Here is a 15,413-nt window from a genome sequence, read left to right on the forward strand (position 1 = left end):
GTCTGTGTTTGGGTTGGTCTGTGTTTTCCACCCTGTGTTTGGGTTGGTCTGTGTTTTCCACCCTGTGTTTCGGTAGGTCTGTGTTTTCCACCCTGTGTTTGGGTTGGTCTGTGTTTTCCACCCTGTGTTTGGGTTGGTCTGTGTTTTGGGTTGGTCTGTGTTTGGGTTGGTCTGTGTTTTGGGTTGGTCTGTGTTTTGGGTTGGCCTGTGTTTGGGTTGGTCTGTGTTTTCCACCCTGTGTTTGGGTTGGTCTGTGTTTTCCGCCCTGTGTTTTGGGTTGGTCTGTGTTTTCCACCCTGTGTTTGGGTTGGTCTGTGTTTTGGGTTGGTTAGTGTTTTCCACCCTGTGTTTGGGTTGGTCTGTGTTTTCCACCCTGTGTTTGGGTTGGTCTGTGTTTTCCACCCTGTGTTTGGGTTGGTTTGTGTTTGGGTTGGTCTGTGTTTTCCACCCTGTGTTTGGGTTGGTCTGTGTTTGGGTTGGTCTGTGTTTTCCACCCCGTGTTCGGGTTGGTCTGTGTTTTCCACCCTGTGTTTGGGTTGGTCTGTGTTTTGGGTTGGTCAGTGTTTTCCACCCTGTGTTTGGGTTGGTCTGTGTTTTCCACCCTGTGTTTGGGTTGGTCTGTGTTTTGGGTTGGTCAGTGTTTTCCACCCTGTGTTTGGGTTGGTCCGTGTTTTCCACCCTGTGTTTGGGTTGGTCTGTGTTTTCCACCCTGTGTTTGGGTTGGTCTGTGTTTTCCACCCTGTGTTTTCCACCCTGTGTTTGGGTTGGTCTGTGTTTTCCGCCCTGTGTTTTCCACCCTGTGTTTGGGTTGGTCAGTGTTTTCCGCCCTGTGTTTTGGGTTGGTCTGTGTTTTCCGCCCTGTGTTTTCCACCCTGTGTTTGGGTTGGTCTGTGTTTTGGGTTGGTCTGTGTTTTCCACCCTGTGTTTGGGTTAGTCTGTGTTTTCCACCCTGTGTTTGGGTTGGTCTGTGTTTTGGGTTGGTCTGTGTTTTCCACCCTGTGTTTGGGTTGGTCTGTTTTGGGTTGGTCTGTGTTTTGGGTTGGTCTGTGTTTTCCGCCCTGTGTTTTGGGTTGGTCTGTGTTTTCCACCCTGTGTTTGGGTTGGTCAGTGTTTTGGGTTGGTCAGTGTTTTCCACCCTGTATTTTGGGTTGGTCTGTGTTTTCCACCCTGTGTTTGGGTTGGTCTGTGTTTTGGGTTGGTCAGTGTTTTCCACCCTGTATTTTGGGTTGGTCTGTGTTTTCCACCCTGTGTTTGGGTTGGTCTGTGTTTTGGGTTGGTCTGTGTTTTCCACCCTGTGTTTTGGGTTGGTCAGTGTTTTCCACCCTGTGTTTTGGGTTGGTCAGTGCTTTGGGTTGGTCTGTGTTTTCCGCCCTGTGTTTTGGGTTGGTCTGTGTTTTCCACCCTGTGTTTTGGGTTGGTCAGTGTTTTGGGTTGGTCTGTGTTTTCCGCCCTGTGTTTTGGGTTGGTCTGTGTTTTCCACCCTGTGTTTTGGGTTGGTCTGTGTTTTGGGTTGGTCTGTGTTTTGGGTTGGTCTGTGTTTGGGTTGGTCTGTGTTTGGGTTGGTCTGTGTTTTGGTTGGTCTGTGTTTTCCGCCCTGTGTTTTGGGTTGGTCTGTGTTTTCCACCCTGTGTTTTGGGTTGGTCTGTGTTTTGGGTTGGTCTGTGTTTTGGGTTGGTCTGTGTTTGGGTTGGTCTGTGTTTTGGGTTGGTCTGTGTTTGGGTTGGTCTGTGTTTTCCACCCTGTGTTTGGGTTGGTCTGTGTTTTCCACCCTGTGTTTCGGTAGGTCTGTGTTTTCCACCCTGTGTTTGGGTTGGTCTGTGTTTTCCACCCTGTGTTTGGGTTGGTCTGTGTTTTGGGTTGGTCTGTGTTTGGGTTGGTCTGTGTTTTGGGTTGGTCTGTGTTTTGGGTTGGCCTGTGTTTGGGTTGGTCTGTGTTTTCCACCCTGTGTTTGGGTTGGTCTGTGTTTTCCGCCCTGTGTTTGGGTTGGTCTGTGTTTTCCACCCTGTGTTTGGGTTGGTCTGTGTTTTGGGTTGGTTAGTGTTTTCCACCCTGTGTTTGGGTTGGTCTGTGTTTTCCACCCTGTGTTTGGGTTGGTCTGTGTTTTCCACCCTGTGTTTGGGTTGGTTTGTGTTTGGGTTGGTCTGTGTTTTCCACCCTGTGTTTGGGTTGGTCTGTGTTTGGGTTGGTCTGTGTTTTCCACCCCGTGTTCGGGTTGGTCTGTGTTTTCCACCCTGTGTTTGGGTTGGTCTGTGTTTTGGGTTGGTCAGTGTTTTCCACCCTGTGTTTGGGTTGGTCTGTGTTTTCCACCCTGTGTTTGGGTTGGTCTGTGTTTTGGGTTGGTCAGTGTTTTCCACCCTGTGTTTGGGTTGGTCCGTGTTTTCCACCCTGTGTTTGGGTTGGTCTGTGTTTTCCACCCTGTGTTTGGGTTGGTCTGTGTTTTCCACCCTGTGTTTGGGTTGGTCTGTGTTTGGGTTGGTCTGTGTTTTCCGCCCTGTGTTTTCCACCCTGTGTTTGGGTTGGTCTGTGTTTTCCGCCCTTTGTTTTCCACCCTGTGTTTGGGTTGGTCAGTGTTTTCCACCCTGTGTTTTGGGTTGGTCTGTGTTTTGGGTTGGTCTGTGTTTTCCACCCTGTGTTTGGGTTGGTCAGTGTTTTCCACCCTGTGTTTGGGTTGGTCAGTGTTTTCCACCCTGTGTTTGGGTTGGTCTGTGTTTTCCGCCCTGTGTTTTCCACCCTGTGTTTGGGTTGGTCTGTGTTTTCCGCCCTGTGTTTTCCACCCTGTGTTTGGGTTGGTCAGTGTTTTCCGCCCTGTGTTTTGGGTTGGTCTGTGTTTTCCACCCTGTGTTTTGGGTTGGTCTGTGTTTTGGGTTGGTCTGTGTTTTGGGTTGGTCTGTGTTTGGGTTGGTCTGTGTTTTGGGTTGGTCTGTGTTTGGGTTGGTCTGTGTTTTCCACCCTGTGTTTGGGTTGGTCTGTGTTTTCCACCCTGTGTTTTCTGTGTTTTCCACCCTGTGTTTGGGTTGGTCTGTGTTTTCCACCCTGTGTTTGGGTTGGTCTGTGTTTTGGGTTGGTCTGTGTTTGGGTTGGTCTGTGTTTTGGGTTGGTCTGTGTTTTGGGTTGGCCTGTGTTTGGGTTGGTCTGTGTTTTCCACCCTGTGTTTGGGTTGGTCTGTGTTTTCCGCCCTGTGTTTGGGTTGGTCTGTGTTTTCCACCCTGTGTTTGGGTTGGTCTGTGTTTTGGGTTGGTTAGTGTTTTCCACCCTGTGTTTGGGTTGGTCAGTGTTTTCCACCCTGTGTTTTGGGTTGGTCAGTGCTTTGGGTTGGTCTGTGTTTTCCGCCCTGTGTTTTGGGTTGGTCTGTGTTTTCCACCCTGTGTTTTGGGTTGGTCAGTGTTTTGGGTTGGTCTGTGTTTTCCGCCCTGTGTTTTGGGTTGGTCTGTGTTTTCCACCCTGTGTTTTGGGTTGGTCTGTGTTTTGGGTTGGTCTGTGTTTTGGGTTGGTCTGTGTTTGGGTTGGTCTGTGTTTGGGTTGGTCTGTGTTTTGGTTGGTCTGTGTTTTCCGCCCTGTGTTTTGGGTTGGTCTGTGTTTTCCACCCTGTGTTTTGGGTTGGTCTGTGTTTTGGGTTGGTCTGTGTTTTGGGTTGGTCTGTGTTTGGGTTGGTCTGTGTTTTGGGTTGGTCTGTGTTTGGGTTGGTCTGTGTTTTCCACCCTGTGTTTGGGTTGGTCTGTGTTTTCCACCCTGTGTTTCGGTAGGTCTGTGTTTTCCACCCTGTGTTTGGGTTGGTCTGTGTTTTCCACCCTGTGTTTGGGTTGGTCTGTGTTTTGGGTTGGTCTGTGTTTGGGTTGGTCTGTGTTTTGGGTTGGTCTGTGTTTTGGGTTGGCCTGTGTTTGGGTTGGTCTGTGTTTTCCACCCTGTGTTTGGGTTGGTCTGTGTTTTCCGCCCTGTGTTTGGGTTGGTCTGTGTTTTCCACCCTGTGTTTGGGTTGGTCTGTGTTTTGGGTTGGTTAGTGTTTTCCACCCTGTGTTTGGGTTGGTCTGTGTTTTCCACCCTGTGTTTGGGTTGGTCTGTGTTTTCCACCCTGTGTTTGGGTTGGTTTGTGTTTGGGTTGGTCTGTGTTTTCCACCCTGTGTTTGGGTTGGTCTGTGTTTGGGTTGGTCTGTGTTTTCCACCCCGTGTTCGGGTTGGTCTGTGTTTTCCACCCTGTGTTTGGGTTGGTCTGTGTTTTGGGTTGGTCAGTGTTTTCCACCCTGTGTTTGGGTTGGTCTGTGTTTTCCACCCTGTGTTTGGGTTGGTCTGTGTTTTGGGTTGGTCAGTGTTTTCCACCCTGTGTTTGGGTTGGTCCGTGTTTTCCACCCTGTGTTTGGGTTGGTCTGTGTTTTCCACCCTGTGTTTGGGTTGGTCTGTGTTTTCCACCCTGTGTTTGGGTTGGTCTGTGTTTGGGTTGGTCTGTGTTTTCCGCCCTGTGTTTTCCACCCTGTGTTTGGGTTGGTCTGTGTTTTCCGCCCTTTGTTTTCCACCCTGTGTTTGGGTTGGTCAGTGTTTTCCACCCTGTGTTTTGGGTTGGTCTGTGTTTTGGGTTGGTCTGTGTTTTCCACCCTGTGTTTGGGTTGGTCAGTGTTTTCCACCCTGTGTTTGGGTTGGTCAGTGTTTTCCACCCTGTGTTTGGGTTGGTCTGTGTTTTCCGCCCTGTGTTTTCCACCCTGTGTTTGGGTTGGTCTGTGTTTTCCGCCCTGTGTTTTCCACCCTGTGTTTGGGTTGGTCAGTGTTTTCCGCCTGTGTTTTGGGTTGGTCTGTGTTTTGGGTTGGTCTGTGTTTTCCACCCTGTGTTTTGGGTTGGTCTGTGTTTTGGGTTGGTCTGTGTTTTGGGTTGGTCTGTGTTTGGGTTGGTCTGTGTTTTGGGTTGGTCTGTGTTTGGGTTGGTCTGTGTTTTCCACCCTGTGTTTGGGTTGGTCTGTGTTTTCCACCCTGTGTTTCGGTAGGTCTGTGTTTTCCACCCTGTGTTTGGGTTGGTCTGTGTTTTCCACCCTGTGTTTGGGTTGGTCTGTGTTTTGGGTTGGTCTGTGTTTGGGTTGGTCTGTGTTTTGGGTTGGTCTGTGTTTTGGGTTGGCCTGTGTTTGGGTTGGTCTGTGTTTTCCACCCTGTGTTTGGGTTGGTCTGTGTTTTCCGCCCTGTGTTTGGGTTGGTCTGTGTTTTCCACCCTGTGTTTGGGTTGGTCTGTGTTTTGGGTTGGTTAGTGTTTTCCACCCTGTGTTTGGGTTGGTCTGTGTTTTCCACCCTGTGTTTGGGTTGGTCTGTGTTTTCCACCCTGTGTTTGGGTTGGTTTGTGTTTGGGTTGGTCTGTGTTTTCCACCCTGTGTTTGGGTTGGTCTGTGTTTGGGTTGGTCTGTGTTTTCCACCCTGTGTTTGGGTTGGTCTGTGTTTTGGGTTGGTCAGTGGTGTTTGTTGGTCTGTGTTTTCCACCCTGTGTTTGGGTTGGTCTGTGTTTTGGGTTGGTCAGTGTTTTCCACCCTGTGTTTGGGTTGGTCTGTGTTTTCCACCCTGTGTTTGGGTTGGTCTGTGTTTTTGGTCAGTGTTTTCCACCCTGTGTTTGGGTTGGTCCGTGTTTTCCACCCTGTGTTTGGGTTGGTCTGTGTTTTCCACCCTGTGTTTGGGTTGGTCTGTGTTTTCCACCCTGTGTTTTCCACCCTGTGTTTGGGTTGGTCTGTGTTTTCCGCCCTGTGTTTTCCACCCTGTGTTTGGGTTGGTCAGTGTTTTCCGCCCTGTGTTTTGGGTTGGTCTGTGTTTTCCGCCCTGTGTTTTCCACCCTGTGTTTGGGTTGTCTGTGTTTTGGGTTGGTCTGTGTTTTCCACCCTGTGTTTGGGTTAGTCTGTGTTTTCCACCCTGTGTTTGAGTTGGTCTGTGTTTTGGGTTGGTCTGTGTTTTCCACCCTGTGTTTGGGTTGGTCTGTGTTTTGGGTTGGTCTGTGTTTTGGGTTGGTCTGTGTTTTTGGTCCTGTGTTTTCCCCCTGTGTTTTGGGTTGGTCTGTGTTTTCCACCCTGTGTTTGGGTTGGTCAGTGTTTTGGGTTGGTCAGTGTTTTCCACCCTGTATTTTGGGTTGGTCTGTGTTTTCCACCCTGTGTTTGGGTTGGTCTGTGTTTTGGGTTGGTCAGTGTTTTCCACCCTGTATTTTGGGTTGGTCTGTGTTTTCCACCCTGTGTTTGGGTTGGTCTGTGTTTTGGGTTGGTCTGTGTTTTCCACCCTGTGTTTTGGGTTGGTCAGTGTTTTCCACCCTGTGTTTTGGGTTGGTCAGTGCTTTGGGTTGGTCTGTGTTTTCTGCCCTGTGTTTTGGGTTGGTCTGTGTTTTCCACCCTGTGTTTTGGGTTGGTCAGTGTTTTGGGTTGGTCTGTGTTTTCCGCCCTGTGTTTTGGGTTGGTCTGTGTTTTCCGCCCTGTGTTTTGGGTTGGTCTGTGTTTTCCACCCTGTGTTTTGGGTTGGTCTGTGTTTGGGTTGGTCTGTGTTTGGGTTGGTCTGTGTTTTGGTTGGTCTGTGTTTTCCGCCCTGTGTTTTGGGTTGGTCTGTGTTTTCCACCCTGTGTTTTGGGTTGGTCTGTGTTTTGGGTTGGTCTGTGTTTTGGGTTGGTCTGTGTTTGGGTTGGTCTGTGTTTTGGGTTGGTCTGTGTTTGGGTTGGTCTGTGTTTTCCACCCTGTGTTTGGGTTGGTCTGTGTTTTCCACCCTGTGTTTCGTTAGGTCTGTGTTTTCCACCCTGTGTTTGGGTTGGTCTGTGTTTTCCACCCTGTGTTTGGGTTGGTCTGTGTTTTGGGTTGGTCTGTGTTTGGGTTGGTCTGTGTTTTGGGTTCGTCTGTGTTTTGGGTTGGCCTGTGTTTGGGTTGGTCTGTGTTTTCCACCCTGTGTTTGGGTTGGTCTGTGTTTTCCGCCCTGTGTTTGGGTTGGTCTGTGTTTTCCACCCTGTGTTTGGGTTGGTCTGTGTTTTGGGTTGGTTAGTGTTTTCCACCCTGTGTTTGGGTTGGTCTGTGTTTTCCACCCTGTGTTTGGGTTGGTCTGTGTTTTCCACCCTGTGTTTGGGTTGGTTTGTGTTTGGGTTGGTCTGTGTTTTCCACCCTGTGTTTGGGTTGGTCTGTGTTTGGGTTGGTCTGTGTTTTCCACCCCGTGTTCGGGTTGGTCTGTGTTTTCCACCCTGTGTTTGGGTTGGTCTGTGTTTTGGGTTGGTCAGTGTTTTCCACCCTGTGTTTGGGTTGGTCTGTGTTTTCCACCCTGTGTTTGGGTTGGTCTGTGTTTTGGGTTGGTCAGTGTTTTCCACCCTGTGTTTGGGTTGGTCCGTGTTTTCCACCCTGTGTTTGGGTTGGTCTGTGTTTTCCACCCTGTGTTTGGGTTGGTCTGTGTTTTCCACCCTGTGTTTGGGTTGGTCTGTGTTTGGGTTGGTCTGTGTTTTCCGCCCTGTGTTTTCCACCCTGTGTTTGGGTTGGTCTGTGTTTTCCGCCCTGTGTTTTGCACCCTGTGTTTGGGTTGGTCAGTGTTTTCCACCCTGTGTTTTGGGTTGGTCTGTGTTTTGGGTTGGTCTGTGTTTTCCACCCTGTGTTTGGGTTGGTCAGTGTTTTCCACCCTGTGTTTGGGTTTGTTTTCCACCCTGTGTTTGGGTTGTGTTTTCCGTGTGTTTTCCACCCTGTGTTTGGGTTGGTCTGTGTTTTCCGCCCTGTGTTTTCCACCCTGTGTTTGGGTTGGTCTGTTTTCCGCCCTGTGTTTTCCACCCTGTGTTTGGGTTGGTCAGTGTTTTCCACCCTGTGTTTGGGTTGGTCTGTGTTTTCCGTTGGTCTGTGTTTTCCACCCTGTGTTTGGGTTGGTCTGTGTTTTGGGTTGGTCTGTGTTTTCCACCCTGTGTTTGGGTTAGTCTGTGTTTTCCACCCTGTGTTTGGGTTGGTCTGTGTTTTGGGTTGGTCTGTGTTTTCCACCCTGTGTTTGGGTTGGTCTGTGTTTTGGGTTGGTCTGTGTTTTGGGTTGGTCTGTGTTTTCCGCCCTGTGTTTTGGGTTGGTCTGTGTTTTCCACCCTGTGTTTGGGTTGGTCAGTGTTTTGGGTTGGTCAGTGTTTTCCACCCTGTATTTTGGGTTGGTCTGTGTTTTCCACCCTGTGTTTGGGTTGGTCTGTGTTTTGGGTTGGTCAGTGTTTTCCACCCTGTATTTTGGGTTGGTCTGTGTTTTCCACCCTGTGTTTGGGTTGGTCTGTGTTTTGGGTTGGTCTGTGTTTTCCACCCTGTGTTTTGGGTTGGTCAGTGTTTTCCACCCTGTGTTTTGGGTTGGTCAGTGCTTTGGGTTGGTCTGTGTTTTCCGCCCTGTGTTTTGGGTTGGTCTGTGTTTTGGGTTGGTCTGTGTTTTGGGTTGGTCTGTGTTTGGGTTGGTCTGTGTTTTGGGTTGGTCTGTGTTTGGGTTGGTCTGTGTTTTCCACCCTGTGTTTGGGTTGGTCTGTGTTTTCCACCCTGTGTTTCGGTAGGTCTGTGTTTTCCACCCTGTGTTTGGGTTGGTCTGTGTTTTCCACCCTGTGTTTGGGTTGGTCTGTGTTTTGGGTTGGTCTGTGTTTGGGTTGGTCTGTGTTTTGGGTTCGTCTGTGTTTTGGGTTGGCCTGTGTTTGGGTTGGTCTGTGTTTTCCACCCTGTGTTTGGGTTGGTCTGTGTTTTCCGCCCTGTGTTTGGGTTGGTCTGTGTTTTCCACCCTGTGTTTGGGTTGGTCTGTGTTTTGGGTTGGTTAGTGTTTTCCACCCTGTGTTTGGGTTGGTCTGTGTTTTCCACCCTGTGTTTGGGTTGGTCTGTGTTTTCCACCCTGTGTTTGCGTTGGTTTGTGTTTGGGTTGGTCTGTGTTTTCCACCCTGTGTTTGGGTTGGTCTGTGTTTGGGTTGGTCTGTGTTTTCCACCCCGTGTTCGGGTTGGTCTGTGTTTTCCACCCTGTGTTTGGGTTGGTCTGTGTTTTGGGTTGGTCAGTGTTTTCCACCCTGTGTTTGGGTTGGTCTGTGTTTTCCACCCTGTGTTTGGGTTGGTCTGTGTTTTGGGTTGGTCAGTGTTTTCCACCCTGTGTTTGGGTTGGTCCGTGTTTTCCACCCTGTGTTTGGGTTGGTCTGTGTTTTCCACCCTGTGTTTGGGTTGGTCTGTGTTTTCCACCCTGTGTTTGGGTTGGTCTGTGTTTTCCACCCTGTGTTTGGGTTGGTCTGTGTTTGGGTTGGTCTGTGTTTTCCGCCCTGTGTTTTCCACCCTGTGTTTGGGTTGGTCTGTGTTTTCCGCCCTGTGTTTTCCACCCTGTGTTTGGGTTGGTCAGTGTTTTCCACCCTGTGTTTTGGGTTGGTCTGTGTTTTGGGTTGGTCTGTGTTTTCCACCCTGTGTTTGGGTTGGTCAGTGTTTTCCACCCTGTGTTTGGGTTGGTCAGTGTTTTCCACCCTGTGTTTGGGTTGGTCTGTGTTTTCCGCCCTGTGTTTTCCACCCTGTGTTTGGGTTGGTCTGTGTTTTCCGCCCTGTGTTTTCCACCCTGTGTTTGGGTTGGTCAGTGTTTTCCGCCCTGTGTTTTGGGTTGGTCTGTGTTTTCCGCCCTGTGTTTTCCACCCTGTGTTTGGGTTGGTCTGTGTTTTGGGTTGGTCTGTGTTTTCCACCCTGTGTTTGGGTTAGTCTGTGTTTTCCACCCTGTGTTTGGGTTGGTCTGTGTTTTGGGTTGGTCTGTGTTTTCCACCCTGTGTTTGGGTTGGTCTGTGTTTTGGGTTGGTCTGTGTTTTGGGTTGGTCTGTGTTTTCCGCCCTGTGTTTTGGGTTGGTCTGTGTTTTCCACCCTGTGTTTGGGTTGGTCAGTGTTTTGGGTTGGTCAGTGTTTTCCACCCTGTATTTTGGGTTGGTCTGTGTTTTCCACCCTGTGTTTGGGTTGGTCTGTGTTTTGGGTTGGTCAGTGTTTTCCACCCTGTATTTTGGGTTGGTCTGTGTTTTCCACCCTGTGTTTGGGTTGGTCTGTGTTTTGGGTTGGTCTGTGTTTTCCACCCTGTGTTTTGGGTTGGTCAGTGTTTTCCACCCTGTGTTTTGGGTTGGTCAGTGCTTTGGGTTGGTCTGTGTTTTCCGCCCTGTGTTTTGGGTTGGTCTGTGTTTTCCAGCCTGTGTTTTGGGTTGGTCAGTGTTTTGGGTTGGTCTGTGTTTTCCGCCCTGTGTTTTGGGTTGGTCTGTGTTTTCCACCCTGTGTTTTGGGTTGGTCTGTGTTTTGGGTTGGTCTGTGTTTGGGTTGGTCTGTGTTTGGGTTGGTCTGTGTTTTGGTTGGTCTGTGTTTTCCGCCCTGTGTTTTGGGTTGGTCTGTGTTTTCCACCCTGTGTTTTGGGTTGGTCTGTGTTTTGGGTTGGTCTGTGTTTTGGGTTGGTCTGTGTTTGGGTTGGTCTGTGTTTTGGGTTGGTCTGTGTTTGGGTTGGTCTGTGTTTTCCACCCTGTGTTTTGGGTTGGTCTGTGTTTTCCGCCCTGTGTTTTCCACCCTGTGTTTGGGTTGGTCTGTATTTTCCACCCTGTGCTTGGGTTGGTCAGTGTTTTCCACCCTGTGTTTGGGTTGGTCTGTGTTTTCCACCCTGTGTTTTGGGTTGGTCTGTGTTTTCCGCCCTGTGTTTTCCACCCTGTGCTTGGGTTGGTCTGTGTTTTCCGCCCTGTGTTTGGGTTGGTCTGTGTTTTCCACCCTGTGTTTTGGGTTGGTCTGTGTTTTCCGCCCTGTGTTTTCCACCCTGTGTTTGGGTTGGTCTGTGTTTTCCACCCTGTGCTTGGGTTGGTCAGTGTTTTCCACCCTGTGTTTTGGGTTGATCTGTGTTTTCCACCCTGTGTTTTGGGTTGGTCTGTGTTTTCCACCCTGTGCTTGGGTTGGTCAGTGTTTTCCACCCTGTGTTTTGGGTTGGTCAGTGTTTTCCACCCTGTGCTTGGGTTGGTCAGTGTTTTCCACCCTGTGTTTTGGGCTGGTCTGTGTTTTGGGTTGGTCAGTGTTTTCCACCCTGTGTTTGGGTTGATCTGTGTTTTCCACCCTGTGCTTGGGTTGGTCAGTGTTTTCCACCCTGTGTTTTGGGTTGGTCAGTGTTTTCCACCCTGTGCTTGGGTTGGTCAGTGTTTTCCACCCTGTGTTTTGGGCTGGTCTGTGTTTTGGGTTGGTCAGTGTTTTCCACCCTGTGTTTTGGGCTGGTCTGTGTTTTGGGTTGGTCAGTGTTTTCCACCCTGTGCTTGGGTTGGTCAGTGTTTTCCACCCTGTGTTTTGGGTTGGTCTGTGTTTTCCACCCTGTGTTTTGGGTTGGTCTGTGTTTGGGTTGGTCTGTGTTTTCCACCCTGTGTTTTGGGTTGGTCTGTGTTTTCCGCCCTGTGTTTTGGGTTCGTCTGTGTTTTCCGCCCTGTGTTTTGGGTTGGTCTGTGTTTTCCGCCCTGTGTTTTGGGTTGGTTAGTGTTTTCCACCCTGTGTTTTGGGTTGGTCTGTGTTTTCCACCCTGTGTTTGGGTTCGTCTGTGTTTTGGGTTGGTCTGTGTTTTCCACCCTGTGTTTGGGTTGGTCTGTGTTTTGGGTTGGTCTGTGTTTTCCACCCTGTGTTTGGGTTAGTCTGTGTTTTCAACCCTGTGTTTTGGTCATGACCATTTTGTGCCGGATTAAAGTGCATTTCTCCGTGAACCCTCTGCTCTCTGCGCCTGATTCCTACCTTCCCCAACATGAGCTCATGGGCTCTCATGAGGTGTTTGAAACGATTTTGCATTGATATCAGAGTGATTAGAGGGACAATAGAGTGCTGAGTACCAGGCAGTTAGCAAGTTTGGTAGGCTACTAATGACCAGTAGCAGCATCAGAGCTGGGAGAAGCCTAAATACCAAGACTAAATGGTCATGTGGTATTTGACCACCTTAATAAAGACTCATGACCGCCGGTGTGACGGTAATACGGTCACCGCAAAAGCCCAAGTCCCCTGTCCCCTGTCCCCAGTGAAGGTTGCGCCCCTGCATCTTAGTGTACAGTACATGTATATATGCTTGGAGGGCATTCTGTACTTATTTGGATTCAATGTGGTCTAATCAGTGTTCATCTCATATCCGGTATACGGTCTGATATACCACGGCTGTTAGCCAATCAGCATTCAGGTCTCGAACTACCCAGTTTATAATCAGTGTTCTCCTTTGTTCTGCTTGTTATGCTTTAACTGGGTCATGTGACTAATATGTTTCCTCACATATTTATTAATTGATTGAGAGAATCTGGAAGTAAGCAAACTTGTGACATGGGTTTATTTTGTTGTGTTTCGTATTGGGGTTTTAGTAGGCATTGGGATTGCGGCTGAGTAGGGGTGTTGTATGGGCTTGGCTGCCTTAGGCGGTTCTCAATCAGAGTCAGGTGATTCTCGTTGTCTCTGATTGGGAACCATATTTAGGTAGCCTGGGTTTCACTGTGTTTTTTGTGGGTGATTGTTCCTGTCTCTGTGTTTGTAGTCACAAGATAGGCTGTATAGGTTTTCGCGTTTCGTTTGTTGTTTTGTATATATTTAGTTATTTCATGTATCGTTGTTTTTATCATTAAAGAACATGAGTAACCACCACGCCACATTTTGGTCCGACTCTCTTTCAACAGACGAACACCGTTAGATCAATACCCGAGTTGTGATCCCCTGGAGAGTTGTTGGGAAGGCTGAAAACAACTTCAAATAAATTATGTAACATGTTTTCATCTTAAGGGATGTCTCTTAACTTTTTCGTGAGATATTTCTGTATTGATTAGGGAGATTGTTGGGTTTAGAGGCTGAATTACAATACTTGAGTCTATATTTGTTGTGACCCCATCTTGGAGTTGTCTGAAAGACTGAAAATGACTTAAAAATTGAAAAATATGTTTACTAAAGGGCATTCAGTAACAGAACTGTCAATGACCAATATAAAGCTGGCTTTAAAAGTAATTGTTATTGAAACCGACCCTTTTCAATTGAATTGAATCATGCGGTTCTCATGTAACGTACCTCACATTCTATTGCAGCCTGTCTCTCCTTCCATTGTCTACAACGTGAGAGCACTGTGAGAGCACTCTGAACCTGACGTGCATTTGATTTGTGTTTTCCCGCAAGCAGCAATTTGTTACTCTCCTCGTTGTTATTCACTTTCATTGTAGAGCCGTGTGTAACATATGGAAGCTGCCTGGTCTCACAGACTTTATTCTCAACATCAAACGGGGAATCATGCTTCACCATAGATGAATGGGGGGGGGCGTAGACCAGATACGCAACATATGTAGTCATTGACGCCCATTACATGTATAGCTCTACGTCATGTTTATGCAGGCATTATGGCTACACGGTCAGGAGTTTTTCCTGGTCAGGTTACTTGGTCATAAATAATGCCAGGCCTTATTTTCGAGTCATCACTGGATCCATGAGTTTTTCCTAGGCAGATTGCTCAAGAGAAACGTATAAATTGGACCTCTATCCATGTCCTGAGGACATCGGGAAATGCCTGCAAAACCGTCCACAAGGGGCAACAGTGAGAGCTATTAGCATCAAGTAGGTTGTGTGTTCAATCCCATTGGTGGACATTCGATTTTAGTTTTGGGGGTTTTATCCCTATCCCAAACCTTATCCCTTAACTTAACCATTCGGAATGAGTGCCTAACTTAATGTTTTATCCCTATCCCAAACCTTATCCCTTAACTTAACCATTCGGAATGAGTGCCTAACTTAATGTTTTATCCCTATCCCAAACCTTATCCCTTAACTTAACCATTCGGAATGAGTGCCTAACTTCATGTTTTAACCCTATCCCAAACCTTATCCCTTAACTTAACCATTCGGAATGAGTGCCTAACTTAATGTTTTAACCCTATCCCAAACCTTATCCCTTAACTTAACCATTCGGAATGAGTGCCTAACTTAATGTTTTAACCCTATCCCAAACCTTATCCCTTAACTTAACCATTCGGAATGAGTGCCTAACTTAATGTTTTAACCCTATCCCAAACCTTATCCCTTAACTTAACCATTCGGAATGAGTGCCTAACTTAATGTTTTAACCCTATCCCAAACCTTATCCCTTAACTTAACCATTCGGAATGAGTGCCTAACTTAATGTTTTAACCCTATCCCAAACCTTATCCCTTAACTTAACCATTCGGAATGAGAGCCTAACTTAATGTTTTAACCCTATCCCAAACCTTATCCCTTAACTTAACCATTCGGAATGAGTGCCTAACTTAATGTTTTAACCCTATCCCAAACCTTATCCCTTAACTTAACCATTCGGAATGAGTGCCTAACTTAATGTTTTAACCCTATCCCAAAAATTATCCCTTAACTTAACCAATTGGAATGAGTGCCTAACTTAATGTTTTAACCCTATCCAGAGCCTTAACCCTTAACCTTCTAAATTTGACATTAAGAGCAACTTCAAGATTTGACGTTTGGAGAAACAGAATGATATGAGATAACCCAGGTTGTCAGAAACACTTTGAAATGTGACGTTCGGAGCAACGTGTTGACCAGGAAAAACTCCTGGCCCTAGTCATAACCTCTGCGTGACATTGTCATAAACTGGACGTAGGGTCCTGATTATGACAGAACACACAGGTGAAGAGTCACTGCGGTGCTTGTCCAAAACGCTGAGGCACTTTATATAGAATCCATCCAAACAGAGTTGGTCTCATTGAATCAGCAGCAAAACTAATCACACGCTAAACGGGGCCATCTGGAGGAGTGATTTAAAGAGTGTGTGTGTGTGTGGACAAGGTTTGGCTCTGCTGTCATGGCTTAACTATCTAGATTAGATACAGTGATGTCACCTGTTGGATGGAGGAGATAGTGGTAATGTGGATAAAGTTTCCTGATTGGCCAGGTCGACCTGTTGGTCCATACCTCACGGGGTTAATCACCAGACACAGTCTCATTCATTCATTGTGACGTCTCCACGGCGATATCATTCCATAAGCGACGCAAGGCAAATCAATTGGACAGACCTCACCGATGATACAGAACCTTGAGAAAATGATTGTACAGATTGGTTGCTGAAATAATGTGTGTGTGTGTATACAATTCTTGTTGTAACAGGATAAGCGCAGGTCCAAATGCAACATTTATTTCATCTTGGCTATTTACAGTTGTCCCTTTGGGCAGCTTGTCTGAGCTTGTTTGAACAAGTGAAAGAAACAGAGAACACAGCAAACACTCAGAGACTTTTGGCATGAATACTTTTTAACCCCTAGAATGATTCAGAGACTTGACCTCTGTGGCAAATGAGCCTGTCAGTTACTCAATTATTGTCCATGTACTTAAGCCAAGCACAGGGTTTGGCCTAGTTTAATAAAAAAAATGTAACAATATGATAAACCCCCCAAAATAAATAAACAAATAAATGAGTTATTTAATATATAGCAGATACAATAGATTTACAGACAGGCAGACACAGGTCAAACAAACATATGTACTGTAAACTCC

The sequence above is a fragment of the Oncorhynchus gorbuscha genome, linkage group LG25 (genome assembly GCF_021184085.1).
Source record: "Oncorhynchus gorbuscha isolate QuinsamMale2020 ecotype Even-year linkage group LG25, OgorEven_v1.0, whole genome shotgun sequence".
NCBI classification, from domain to species: Eukaryota; Metazoa; Chordata; class Actinopteri; order Salmoniformes; family Salmonidae; genus Oncorhynchus; species Oncorhynchus gorbuscha.